Genomic DNA, 15,710 nt, shown 5'->3' on the forward strand with positions numbered 1-15,710 from the left:
GACAAGGTTTAATACTATCTACTCTGAACCGGCGTGCGTGTATGAAGCGATTGATGAATGTGGAGGAAGCAAGAGAAGTGTGTCAGGATCGAAGCAAATGGAATTCTATAGTCTCTGCTTACCACGGTGGGAAATAGGCGTGAGTTTATGTATGTATGTATGTACTAAACCTTCGTCATCCTTTATTATCTCTTATTACAATTACTTAGGGTCGTGTGTCCACGCGTTTGTACCAAAACACTAACCAGTAGGTCCTTGAATCTTCAACTAAAGCACAAGAGTAGCATGACATACTTCATATTCAACGACAATTACACAATTCGTCAGCCATTTTGCCTCACAAAGTAGGGATGCGCCGATCCCATCCGATCTTTTAGAAAATCGGATCGAAAGCCAATCGATCTGCCGATTTTTGGATCGGATCGAGACCATGCGATATTTAGACGGATCGATACAAAACTTTAAAGATCGGATCGCTTGGATCGTATGAATTGAAAAGCGTATTACCTACATTAATTGCTTACGATTTTGTTAGAATAGAACTCGATCTTCTGTTTACGTTACGTTCCAAACTTAGCGGCGTCTTTTGCGTGCGGGTAGGTATAGATATATGAGCATCTTATTACATTTTATTATAATTTAACTTTGTGAGTAAGTAAACATACGAGTAAAATGTGTGGTTTGATTTGATTCTAATTGCTATTGTCTCTGAGTATCTCAGATGTACGGACGTTTTGTTTTGTAAAATTGTTTGGTCAAAAAATGGTGCCCCCTATAATATCTAGTGTGTGGAGTCAGTTTACCCGAGATTACCCGAAGGCGGAAAATAAATATTTGAAAGTAATGTGTCTTGCTTATTTGCATCCGATCCGGATCGATTTTCTTGATATCGGATCGACGCATTACGATCCGATCCGATCCTTAAAATCGGATCGACAATGTGGATCGCGCATCCCTATCACAAAGTAAACCGGTGTTACGCTTCAAGTGGTCCTGTTCCTGTACCAATTACCTAATACCGTACCGGTCTTGAATAGTCATTCATTCAGCATTGTGGCCGGTGGACTCCGCCATTTAAAAGGTAAACAAGAATAGTGCGCCAAAACTATTTGGTTTTACAACGCAAACGTTATTTCCAAAATGATGATTCGGGAATGTTATCGGAAAACGATCCGTCAAACTGAAAACCATACGAAACATTATCCCTTTCCATAGCGTACTGTCAGTTTGAAACGAAAAATGATTTCAACATTTCAACTGCATTTCTTCACGCATTGATTCTTCATGTAGTGTGTGTTTAATCTTTGAATTTTATATAAGTATTACTTATATTAATGACCAACAGCTCAATGTGCCTTCCCAAGCGAAGAATTACCTTACTATTTCGAGCAATCAAGCGATTCAACCTACAATATCCTAACCAAACAAAGGAAACTTAACAACTTTAATCGAACGATGGCATTTGAAATGGAGTCATTGAGCTATCATAAAATACTACAAAAACGATTTCAGACATTTCTACGCCTCAGCGAATTGTAGTTTTGTTACTCGAACAATTGCAAAAAAACTACATAACACGGTCTTATGAAGTTATTTGACCAATAAAGTGGTAATCTATCTATATAATCTTGTATGAAGCCAGAGAGGGTACTCCGTAACCGACAATTAGATGTAATTGTCCCAATCGTGGGGTCGAGTGTACAATACGGGTGTCAGTCATCTGACCATCCTGCTAACCGTGCGTGTATGTCACTCAGGTTTAATTGCTTACATGTATATCTACCGTCATAGTAGGTAGCTACAAATCATACATTGCTCTTGAAAATTTTATTGTCAAATTATTTTTAACGATAGATTAGGGTATCGTTAGAAATATAAAAAAATATGTAATTGAATTTACCGTGACACCTAACAACTGCATCAGTCTTATGCTTGTTGCTGTTGACTTTCAAGAATATTTTTAGCACCTTCCGAATTTTGTAATTAAAGTTGTAATATCTATCTATATCTTGCGATTACCTAGCTTCTTAATTCATTAATGTATTAGCTATTTGCATAGATGATACCCGTTATTCAAATGAGCGTCATATTAATATTCAATTTTAGCTTAAATTAATAGGGTTACTTTACCTTGCTTAATGAAATTGTTACCATCTATGTAGAAATGTTTGCAGAGCTCTGTGCTTATATTTTGTGCTAGATGATACGAGAGCTGAGTCCTATTTTGAACAAAAACCCTAATACACTGTACCCATGGGAAATTAAAGGGGAACTATCTTTCAATTAATGAATATTACGTTCACCTGCCTAAAAGGATGTCCCAGTTAGTTCCTATGGGATGGAAATGTACAGCTGTGGATTGGAAATTTACTTTTTGGTAGGGTCCTTTCCAATACATAAGATCACGCCTATTTCCTGTTGGGTTAGGCAGAGACCATGGAATTCACTTACTGCGATCCTGACACTTTTGCTTCTTCCACTCTCATCAAAGTCTTCATGCACGCTCGCCGGAGAGTGCTCTTGACCTGGCCTCTCTTTGAAATAGTTTTAGGTTTAAAGAATATTTATATCTCAACACAAGACATACAATGTCACTTATATGAGAAAAAAGTTATAACAATAAAATGTAGGTAAGTCAAATATTATGACACCTCACAGAGACAGTAGAATATTAAGAAAACAAGGACACATTCACCGCATCTACCTAGGTATTTTAAACACCAATAGTTTTGAAGTGAAGATTAAAATTTGTTTGTAGATATATATTGGGCAAGTTTGGTTTTAAATGCGGTGAATGAGTCTGCCTTTTTAAAAATAGTTTAGAAGTTTGTGAATTTTTATTTACCATTTTAAAAGTTTAGTCTACTTAATGGAATACAAAACACAATTAGATAGCAAAAAAAGATACAAAAGGCACAACTTTTTCATACATTTTGGAGAATCGGTATTTTTTTTTTTTAATTACGTTGGATTTGCTCTTGACCCCATTCTTCCAGGAGGTAAAGAAGCGGTCGACGGTGGAGCAAGCCTACCCAGAAGATGCCTATTCACCCAAGACTTAAAGGACCCCAGGTTACAAGTTTCAGGAAACACTGACGACCTCATTCCAGAACATTTGAAGCGGAATAGAATTGAACTTAAAAAAATAGTGTAAGTAGCGTTAGAATTGCTGTTCGTGTTTGTACAAAAGCAGTATGGTTCCCGTCTAACTACAACTTGACTATCTTTTTGCAATTATGTACAGTCATGAGCAATATTATGTACCCACTTTAGGACTCTGTCGCACTAACATATTTGACATTTAGTGAGCGACTTACAGTTCAATTTGTCAAAAAAGTTAATGTGACATGGTACCAAAGTGTATACATATTAATGCTCGTGACCGTATCTCAGAACCTCCCACGTTGTTATCGGACAAGAACATAGCGTGCTGTGTCCCACAAGGAGTGGACACAGCTAAAAGTTAAACTAAATGACCGCACTGTTATCATAACAATCAGTGTTGTTATATCAGTAAGACGACCTCCGTGGTCCAGTGGTTGAGCGTTGGGCTCACGATCCGGAGGTCCTGGGTTCAATTCCCGGTGGGGACATGTCACAAAAATTACTCTGTGGTCCCTACTTTGGTTAGGACATTACAGGCTGATCACCTGATTGTCGGAAAGTAAGATTGTCCGTGATTAAACGCAGCCTTAGGCGGTTCACGGTAATAATGAGATTTTTGTATGGAGTAAGTGACGTGTGCTAATAGTTTATGATATTGATGATGTAATGACCAATAATACTTAACAATACAAACTTTTATGTTATTACAACAGTGAGTCAAATATTTTGAATCGCTGTTGTTGTAAACATCGTATATTCTGAGCTATAGTTTTTATTGTCGGCGGTAGGTAGTCCAATTATGGGAAATCATTGGGCAATGACCAGTGATTCATCATACCCATTTCCGGCGATGATGATACTTTGAATATTAAAACGAGGTACTACTAAGCGTTTAAACCCGTTATTGCAATGCAAGGTGGATTCATAAATATTTTGTTGTTGTTAGAACGATTAATAATATTAATATGGATTACAACTTTTCAAGTTTTTGTAATTGAAAAATTACTGTATGTAAGGTATGTTACTACAATTTTAATATTATGCAACGTTAGTAGTTGCAAGTCAAAATACCAGACAATTGGAAATACCAGTCCATAGCTCGCTTATTTCAACTGCACAAACTCAGATTGTAACTTTCACAATTCTCGTGGAATGTTCATCTAACTCCATCAAAGCGTTTTGACAAAGTGGCCCAGACCACACGCAAGTTATTTTTGTGTATTAATGACCTTCTATGCTGTTCTGGGAGCAAATAAAAAACATAGAACACGTTCAGCTGCTTGTCTTCCCGGGAATGTCGTAAAAACCGACAGAGAGATTGCGTCCTCTAACATGATGGAGTAATGTTATGGGCGATAGGCTGATCCCTTATCACCATAAGGTTCATCATATCCATCTTAGGATTTCGTATCAACAGTGGCTGCAAGTTGTCTTTGATTACTTGTGGCTCTGCCCACCCCATTTGGGATTACGGGCGTGAGTTTATGTATGTGTATGTATGACCTTCTAAGTCTCAATAAACAGGGCCAATTTCAAATATAACGGATCCCCTAGGAAGCACAATACGATAACCCCCGACATTGGCTGCGTACTATCGCAGTTTGCGTCGTATATAATTCCTTATTTGTAGCAATTAGTCACATTTTATCTCTCTAAGGTCCCAACCTTGGATGAAAAATGTTCTTTGTTGCCCTTCTGTTGGCAAATTGATTATCATTTATTGTGGATTGTAACAATAAATTGAATTGTTTGCACGTCGTATATTTAATGTTGTAACGTCAATTAATGTGATCCGACGTTGTGGAGCCGACGGTTTGTACATAATGTATCGGGTTTAAAAAACATGCATAATACGTAAACTCACGCCTATTTCCCACCGGGGATACGATATATATCGAATCGACGGTTGTACAATCCTTTGTCTTCACAATTTATTCGCGAAATTTGTTAAAACCACCTAAAAACTGTAATTCTATTTAATTATTATTTATTATAATGACGTATCTAAAATTTGCGTGGTTTAATTAGATAACTCCTACGATTCCCGCTAAATTCATCAGAGGAAGCTGATCACCGCAGCTGGATGCGAGTCTTCGAGTCTTCAGATACACATCGTTCGCTACATTGCATTGGTCCGGTAGTCCGGTACCGGGAAGCACTTCTCTTGCTTCCACATTCATCAATCGTTTCATTCACGTACACCGGTTCAGAACAGGACATCTAAGGACATCTCCAATTTGGTCAATGTACGTCCTTTTAACTTTAAAACAAATAAGCTGATAACACTTCAAATTGTAGGATATTTATGTAGCAGTTTATTGTAATAAATTACAAGTACCTATAGGGGACCACCACGGGTTTAAACCAATGATTTTAGAATTAGTTTTCGAATTCATGTTCGAATCATAAATGATTAGGTATCACGTGTTCAGCGTACAAGAAAAACCTCGTGAGGAAACACAAATTTTATCTAACCTATATTGAGCTGGTTTTCCTTTCGCGGGTCGGAAGGTTTGACAGGCAAGTCAAACTTCTGAACGGACCTTGTGAATAACGGGATAACGCTATGGTGGTAATGATGGCAAGTTCAGAGGACAAATATACAAAAAAAGACATAAAAAGTCACAAGATATCGGAAGCCTTGCCTCTTTTGGTGAATATGGTTAATAGGTTGTTTAAATGTTTATGTCTAGTCTGCGTATGAGTAAAACGTACACTGGAGTGGTAAGGTGTGTGTGATTGATGTAGGTATGACAGTAACTGTAGTGTAGTTTTGTTACTACGATGTAAATAATACTACTTAACGCTTAAGTAACAAGTAGGTATAATAAAGACATGACATGTAAGATACACAGATTACCTATGACAAAGTTTTACATAAATACCTTACCTCATCTTTGAAGAATATTCACATCATATGCTACATCGGTAAAATAAATAGTGGACAAAATAGACTCTTATTATTCTAAATTTGAAATAACTAAAGAACCGAAATGTTCCAAAATTAAAATGACATAAAATAAAGTTTCCATAAATAAAACCTTAATTCTTATAAAAGTTTGTCTTAAGAACATGTGGATACGTTTCTGTCTCTAGAGAAGTAGGTACTAATCGGCATGCGTCCCTGCTTTACATTCTCCACGTGGCCTATTATATCTATTAAGGTCTTTATTATGTAAGAGGATGAGATAGGTACATTCCCTTTTTAGGAAAACCGTATGAAAATGGCAAATTGATATGGTTAGTATAGTACCGCTTCCTTAAGTGCTTAAGTACATTTCTTAATTATATTGATGTAATTTAACGTCTATTTTAAATTGTTTTATTTTCATTTAATGCTTATTGGAATACATTTTAGAACGTCTCGTCGTATGTATATCAGTTTAAGTATATCAGTTTTCAAAGCTAACCACGTCAATGGAATTTATAATTTTTGTGTATACCTAATATTCGATAATATATTATCTATACTTATAATAAATCTGTAGAGAGGTCAATTCTGTACATTAAATATTTTTTCAAAATAACTATCAGGGGGTGATAAGTGATCGATACTGATGCCAAAAATGCAATCAGTAAAATTTTTGTCTGTCTGTCTGTCTGTCTGTCTGTCTGTATGTTCCTTATAGAAACAAAAACTACTGGACGGATTTTAATGAAACTTGGTACAATTATTCTTCACACACCTGGACAGGTTATAGTATACTTTTCATCACGCTACAATCAATAGGAGCAGAGTAGTGAAGGGAAATCCTTTTGTATGAAAAATCTAAACCACTCAAGTTAGACGTTTGAAATTTGGCATGCAGGTACCTTAGATACCGTAGAGGTGCACTAAGAAAGGAATTCCCGAAATTCCCACGGGAACGGGAATTAGCGGGAAAATCCTTTTGTATGAAAAATCTAAACCATTCAAGTTAGATGTTTGAAATTTGTCATGCAGGTACCTTAGATACCGTAGAGGTGTACTAAGAAAGGAATTCCCGAAATTCCCACGGGAACGGGAATTAGCGGGAAAATCCTTTTGTATGAAAAATCTAAACCACTCAAGTTAGACGTTTGAAATTTGGCATGCAGGTACCATAGGTACCGTAGAGGTGCACTAAGAAAGGAATTCCCGAAATTCCCACGGGAACGGGAATTAGCGGAAAAATCCTTTTGTATGAAAAATCTAAACCACTCAAGTTAGACGTTTGAAATTTGGCATGCAGATACCTTAGGTACTGTAGAGGTGTACTAAGAAAGGAATTCCCGAAATTCCCACGGGAACGGGAATTAGCGGGAAAATCCTTTTGTATGAAAAATCTAAACCACTCAAGTTAGACGTTTGAAATTTGGCATGCAGGTACCATAGGTACCGTAGAGGTGCACTAAGAAAGGAATTTCCGAAAGTCCCACGAGAACGGGAATTAGCGGGAAAATCCTTTTGTATGAACAATCTAAACCACTCAAGTTAGACATTTGAAATTTGTCATGCAGGTACCTTAGGTACCGTGGAGGTGCACTAAGAAAGGAATTTCCTAAATTCCCACGGGAACGGGAATTAACGGGAAAATCCTTTTGTATGAAAAATCTAAACCATTCAAGTTAGATGTTTGAAATTTGGCACGCAGGTACCTTAGATACCGTAGAGGTGTACTAAGAAAGGAATTTCCGAAATTCTCACGGAAACGGGAATTAGCGGGAAAATCCTTTTGTATGAAAAATCTAAACCACTCAAGTTAGACGTTTGAAATTCGGCATGCAGGTACTTTAGTAAACTTAAAGCTTAGTTGCAACAGGATATTACAAAATTCCCACGGGAACGGTAGTTAGCGGGAAAAAACATTTGTATGAAAAAATTGGTTGGTTTTTGTTGCACCGTCAATTGTAAAAAAATTTATTAAGTACTGTGCTTATTTTTAATAAATAATAATAATAATAAATCAAATCTAAATAAAAGAAGAAACTGACTGACTCAGTGACTGACATATCAACGCATAGCCTGAACGGCTAAATGTAGGCATTTGAAATTTGGAAGGGACATAGCTTAGGTACCGTAGAGGTGCACTAAGAAAGGAATTCCCGGAATTCCCACGGGAACGGAAATTAGCGGGAAAATCCTTTTGTATGAAAAATCTAAACCGCTTAAGTTAGACGCTTGAAATTTGGCATGCAGATACCTTAGTTAACTTAAAGCTTAGTTGTAACAGGATATTGCAAAATTCTCACGGAAACGGGAGTTAGCGGGAAAAAAACATTTGTATGAAAAAATCGAAACCGCGTAAGATAGATGTTTTCAATTCAATTCAATTAAATTATTTATTGCATTCCATGTAGTACAATGGGGTGTTACATAGGCATAGGAACTAAAACATGGACCCTGTAGGGCACAGCAACGTTGAAGGGAAGAGAGAAAGTGTGTATTAAAATTAAAACTCAATGAACAATCAATTAAAAAAAAATCAACTCAATCAATTGATTTAATCTAGCATGCATGCATACCTTAGTAAATATAAAGTTTATTTTTGGCTGTATTTTGAAAAATGGGAGTTATTGGGAAAAAAATTGTATGAAAAAATCTAAACTGCATAAGTTAGATGCTTGAAATTTGATATGCACTCCCACACACACAAAGATCTCTCTTATATAACACGCCACGCGGACGAAGTCGCGGGCAAAAGCTAGTTAATATTAAAAATGTATATTTACTATCGCGCAAAAAAAAATACAATTTCTAATTGTTTGACTTTTACGCGGTTATTATCATAATTAAAACGCTGCATAATTAAAGGTGCCGATCACGGGACGGGACGACTAATGAATATCGGGAGTCTCGTATCCCGCACCCCTGATGCCGGGCAGCAGCGGTATCAGTACTGGTTGGAGGCCGAGGAAATGGATCCTGGTTGGGCTCTAGCTAGAACATCACCGATTGAGAATTTGGTCGGTGTACTGCGGAACGGAAGGCGATTGGGGCAACCACCGTTCTACGTTCCTACGTTCTTATGTATGGAGTATTGAAGGCGATTACTCCACCGACAATAGCGCAGCTCTTAAATAAAGAGAGAGAGAAACAGGTACAATAACATGAAGTAAGTATTTGAAAGTTATTTAAAAATTGTATACATAGCAACAGTTCCGAAATAAACATGCCTAGCGTAAACAAGATACTTGGCGATAACGTACGTATTTTTTAAATGGTTTTCTTTTAAACCAATCACTCATTATTAAGCAAACAAAATCAAACTGAATGGAATTACCTTAATAAGTCACCTTATTACCTAATGTGTAGGTAATCACCTGCTTAGGTAAACCATGATTCATTTCAAAAAAGATTTCAACAGAGATTTTGGGGTAACGACTCGGAATAAATGAATTACTTAAGCATTTCTTTTTAAATTAAGAAAGTCATTATTGTATTTTGTTATGTAGAAGACTATTAATGGAATTAGATGGTGTTTTTCGAGGAATTGATGTTTCGAACAAACAATACTGCGGGGAAAAGTATTTTGGTCTTTGTGATAGTACGTAGCCAACCTTGTATTCCCTCGCTTTTATAAGAGTGCATCATCACGATATTAATTTATAATATATATTGAAACAAAAAATAAAAATATATACTTACTAGATTTTTCATCAAATTTGTACCAATTCATACCCATTTATGTCACATTAAATATAGCATATCCGTGAAGGTATTCGTGTTGGTTAAATGTTATTTGCTTATTGGACGTAAAGGTTTTTGTACCGGAAAATCGTGGAAACATGGGGGAAAATGTAATTAAAATTACAAAATTAAGTTACCTAGTTAAGTACAACTGAATAAACATTCGGTCACTGTTTGACATACATTTTAATCGATGTAACTCTTTGAATGCCCGCGTGATGGTTTAAGGCCCGATCTCGCTACCCATCCATAGGGAAGGCCCGTGCCCCAGCAGTGGGGACGTTAATGGGCTGATGATGATGAACTCTTTAAATAAAACTTTGAGTAAATTATTATTATGTTCAATGTAGGTATGTATATATATACGCTGTATAAATTTTATTTTCTATTGGCATAAAATATATTTCTCATAATGTCCCTAAGCTTTCCATTACGAAAATAATAATACTTATTTGAAAAGGTTCCAAAATTATTCTGTCATTTGAAGTTTTTTAAATTAAATTAAGACATATCTACCTACTTATTAATCTTATTATAAATTTTATTTATTGTGGTTTTCTCCGTCAGAAAGTAAATTTATAATGTACCTGCTTTGATGTTTTTAAATCGGGGGAACTTCATCAATCATCGTGTTAACTGATCGCCCACTCGCGCTCTATTCTATTGAATGCTTCCTCTTGTGAAGGGAAGTTGATTATATTTTCACGTACATTACTGCTACTCTATGAGAACTATATTGATGTCTACCAAATGATAAAGCGTGTTTTGTATTATTATGTGTAATAGGTATATTAGTTTTACAGATGAGAAAACAAGGGACAACGTATATTAAATTATGCAATTTATCGGGAGAACTCACCATGAACATAACATTTTATAGTTAAAAATTCACAATATTATAATTTATAGAGTTTAATATTTGTATTTTAATGATAATGACGCCAGTGTTCATAATTTATCATAAATTTAAAAAAATGGAACATGATATCACCCAGCATTGTACATCACAGTTAAACAAAACTATTATATCCATAATGACCGCAAAATCGGAGACTCCAGGTGATACAGAAAAAATGTAATAAACGACAGAAAACAAACCAAATGAGATTTCTAAACATTTTCGATTTTTCATTCGGTCTGTGTCGCGACATTTATGGCCGTTTACACAAGGATGAAATATTATTTTCGATTCAAGGAACCGTTTCGACTCAGGACGTTCGGTTGTGAATATTAATGTTTTTTACTCGGAATGATCTAAATTAGATTGCGCCCATTGGGTTTCCGTTCGGAAAGAAATTACTTATTTGATCGTCTTACTTTTGTTTCAGTTTCTTTATTGGTTGGCTGGTGGTGTTAGCGTGCTTTTATATGTGTTGTGTGTGTGTGTGTAGAGGAGCTTCTTGCGTTTCTTCACTTTTCGACGTGGTGGAGGATTATTATTGTACAAGACTAAAGACATAATTTTCAAAAAATAGGAGGATTGTGAGATAGAACTAAAATAGACCTTGACTTTTAATAAATAAGTACCTTAATTCTCTTATAATCCTACATTGAAAATAAACGATTTGAATTTTGTGACGTCACAGTTCTTATTCGAATTTGGAAGAAAAGATTCTGAGAAACTTGGATTGTTTGTGTCGAATTTGAAGACACCAAGAATTAATTAGAGAGGACGCGAAGGGATAGGAAACAAACGAAACAGTTGTAGCGCTAGGTATGTTGGAAATGGTTCGTAAGAAACACGACTTTTATTGAACAATTTTTTATATTTTATTACTTGCCTATTAGTATGTAAACCAAACTACATTTTCGCAGATTAATTATATTACAGTATCATTTTTCTTAAAGGAGATAAACGACGACTAGACGTTGTAAATTCGTCAGCCAAAATAAAAATGATTTATTTTTAAAATTGTTTTCTTTAAACTGAAAAACTGTTAGTTATTTTGTGATGGGTTTTTATTTTGTTGTTGTTTTAATTTTGTTTGTTTTTTAACCAGTTTCCCTTAGAATGCAATACCTACTTCAGTATCAATTTCAACGAAGCGAATAAACAGTCAACTGTTTTTGTACAAACTCAGTAATTTGCAATTGCAACCAGAATGATTTTACATTTCTAATTAAAATGCCAATTCACTTGAGGAGTATGCTAATGTAAAATTGTAATTGCAAAACAATGGAGGGTATTACCCAATGAGACAGCTACCTATTTGACATTTTAGTTACAGCAGATTGCGACATGTTCATTCGAAATTTTGTGGAGACTTAGTTAATATTACGAACATGATAACGTTTTTTGTCAATCTATCAATCCATAGTGGTTTGATTTTGAATTGGCTATTCATAAGTTCTTTTTGCAATATGTGTACTTAGGTACCTATTTTATTTGAATAAAGTTAGTTAGGTTCTGATAAAATCAAAAGTCAATCAAATATTTGATTCAATAAAGATATTTTTTCATATTGGAAAAACTTTTTACATCTCGCCAAATCTTCAGAAAAGGTAGCATGACTTATTTCACATATTCGAGTGAGTCTTTTATATCAATTTAATATTCCTACTTGATGCATAGTTTATGACTTGTGTCTATCCCCTGTGGTTTGTTCATATCATACTTTAAATACGGGTACCTACGAGTATTACATACATACATAAACTCACGCCTATTTCCCATCGGGGTAAGCTGAGAGTACGGAATTCCATTTGCATCGATCCTGACATACTACTCTTACGTCCGCCACATTCATCAATCGTTTCATACACGCCCGGAGTGAATGTTCAGAGTAGGTCTTACTGAACCTTTTCTAATGACATCTCCAATTTGGTCAATGTACGTTCTTCTAGATCTTCCTCTGCCATCCCTACCACCAACCTTTGCTTTATATACTGCTTTCGTAAACGTCACGAGTATTCTAATGAGAAAATCCTTATTAACTAAGTATTATGCTCTTCTTTCTATCATCTTCATCATTATTTTATTATCTTTTTTTATAATGGCGTTTTGCTCTGGAGCAGTTACAATCCCATTGTTTACATAGGTACACATACGCCCGACACCCTAATGGGATGGGAAGAGCCACAAGTAATCATAGACAACTACGGCCACCGTGGTCCGGTGGTTGAGCGTTGTGCTCACGATCCGGAGGCCCCGGGTTCGAATCCCGGTGGGGATATGTCACGAAAATCACTCCCAAGTTTGATTAGGACATTATAGGCTGATCACCTGATTGTCCGAAAGTAAGATCCGGTCACTATTTACTGATGTAAGTATGTAGTCGTTACATGAGTCATGTCAGGGGCCTTTGCGGCTCAATAACAGCCCTGACACCAGGGTTGATGAGGTTGGTTTTCCACCTCACAACCCACACGATAAGACGAAGATAGACAACTTGCAACCAATGTTAATACGAAGTCCTAAGATGGATATGATGAACTTTAGTAATAAGTGATTCTTAAAATGGTGAAATTTTTGTAGACATTCAATTAGTTGTTTTGTTGAATATACTTAAGTACCTACTAAGGTAAGTTCTTGATTGTTATGAACCCTATTAAGGTTTCTCATTATAAAGCATACAATTTCTCCCATTAGCAACAGGTCAACCCTCTCTTCGTATTTTTCTAAGGATATAGAAACAATCAGCTGTCGTAATCGATGTTAAAGTAAGTGAAACGAATAAGTACAAACTATAACTAAGTAAACAAAACTTATGATTCACACGGGCGTGCACAGAGCACATTCATAATAAAGTGCAGAGGTAGAACAGCTTCGGAAAATCGTGCTCATTTTAATTAAATATACTCATCCGGCTTCTTTCCTTGTTTGATAGGTAGGTAGGTATATATTAGTTTGCCATAGTGAATGTTACATTCGTGTATGTTGTTTAACTAGTAATCGGTTTCGCTTAAAACTACGAGTCATAGTAATCAAAAATGTTATCGATATTTTTCTTACTTACCAATTTAATGCTGCAAATTAAAAAATCCAAAAATCAGCCGGTAGTTTCTTCGGATGTGATCCCAGTCCAGAATCTTCTTATTTCTTTAATCACACATATCAGGGTGTAATATAATACTGTTGTAACTACAATCCTTATTATGAACTTCAATCTTTCTGTCATCACAAAACTGTTTATAAAATAATTGTAAATGAATTCGCGCCAATGCTGTCTGCGTGTGCGATTGGTTCGCGGGTGTTTGTCAAACTGACACGAGCGGCCGGTAGCGCACCGCGGTGTGCGCTGCGCAGGCGCACGCATTGTCACCGCCGAACGAGACGGCAGGCGTGACTCACTCGCCACACAATACGCACAGCTGGTCGCGTCATTCATGCTCGGCATTGTAAACCAGTTTCTATTACACAAACTCTAACGTGCACATTTGCATATACATCCCGTTTTGCATAATTGGAGTCTTGATCGGAACAATTATTAACATCATTGGTTTTAATAATTTCACAGTGTTTGAACCCGTTGTACCTGCAGACGTAATAAGTATATACGTACCTGGATTAAACTCTTTCGAAACACGCGCTTTACCTATTTACTTGTTGATAAAAAGTTTTATTATGTTTGCGATGAAGGCTTTAAATCAAACGGTAAGTACTCGTAAGTATTTAATTAAGTCCTACCTAGATACATATTTTTACGTTCGTCACGTGAACGTCATTCCATTGTCACGTACATCACATTTAACATGCTTATTCAAAATGGTAATTATTACCACAGCAGGTTTCTAATTAAATTAAAGGTATCTACCTTTTAAAATAATAAAATAATTATATAATTTGGTTAGCTTTACATAGGCTATTATTTACTTTATTGAATCATAAATTATCATAATTATCTGACATAAATTATCGTCTCCCTAACGTTTTCCCGTTTCACACAGAGTCCGATTATTTAACGTGGAGATTTGCGAGGTCCGGCTATTTTGCCAAATCTAACATAAATATACCTACGTATATCGAATATATTTCGTCTAATATTTAGTGCAGGCACTTAGGTACTTTCTTAAGAAGGAAGAAGAAGGTTAATGGTTTTGGTGCTGTTGCATTGGGTATTAGGGTTTTCAATGGTGCAGATTCCTGTAGACACCATCTTATTTTATTTTAAGTTATACCTGTCATTTTCTTATTCGCCGAAAAGGAAAGGGACGGGTAATCGACAGACATAAAATGTATGGAACACACGTCAATTTTAGGCAGGAATTTTGAAAACCCTCCTAAATGTATATATTAGCCAATAACCCGATAGAATTAAGTGGACAGCGCACGTTAAACGGGTTGCATACCAGTGAGATGTCTATTTTATTCGCCCGGGTCATTCATTCATTTTAAAATTAACAGTTGTCAATTATCCGTCCCTTTCCTTTTCGGCGGATAAGAAAATGACGGGTATAACTTAAAATAAAATCAGGAGGTGTCTGCAGGAATCGGGGCTAATATGTGTATAGGAAATCAATTAGTACATAGGTACCTAGTTGAGCGTATATTTTATGGCATACGTGTATCTGTGCCGCTTTAATTCTGACATATATAAAACATGAAATTTCGCTTTCCTACACACTAACACAAACACTGAAACACTGACAAATACTGAGAATTATTGAGGACAGAAGAGGCAAGATGATTGGACACCTAATAAGACACGACGAATTCATTAAAAACATCATAGAAGGAAAGCTAGAAGGAAAGAGAGGAAGGGGAAGACCAAGAAGAGCTTACATGGAACAGATTAAAGAAAAGGTTAACGTCGTGTCTTATAGGGAAGTCAAGGAATTGGCCTTTGATAGACTGGAATGGAAAATGCTACACCGACAAGAGCGTGGCTCTTAAATTGATGATGATGATGACACACTAACATTCATTTACGAATTATAAAACATTTTACCAACAACAAATGTTGCAAATTAGCATCTTTAATAGGTACGTCACGTAGGTAATTAAGTAATTACATTA

At 35.8% G+C, this 15,710-nt stretch overlaps 1 protein-coding gene across 2 annotated transcripts in view; it reads right to left on the bottom strand.

The window, feature by feature from the left end:
• The window catches only part of LOC126373151 (G-protein coupled receptor moody), a 66,409-nt gene extending 52,417 nt beyond the window's left edge, over positions 1-13,992 (bottom strand). For both annotated transcript variants that reach the window (XM_050019178.1, XM_050019179.1), the window contains exon 1: positions 13,711-13,992. The gene's annotated coding sequence lies outside the window, so the exon portion shown is untranslated. The remainder of the gene's footprint in view (positions 1-13,710) is intronic.
• Between the last annotated feature and the right edge of the window lie 1,718 nt (positions 13,993-15,710).

Source organism: Pectinophora gossypiella, chromosome 15, assembly GCF_024362695.1.
Source record: "Pectinophora gossypiella chromosome 15, ilPecGoss1.1, whole genome shotgun sequence".
NCBI lineage: Eukaryota > Metazoa > Arthropoda > Insecta > Lepidoptera > Gelechiidae > Pectinophora > Pectinophora gossypiella.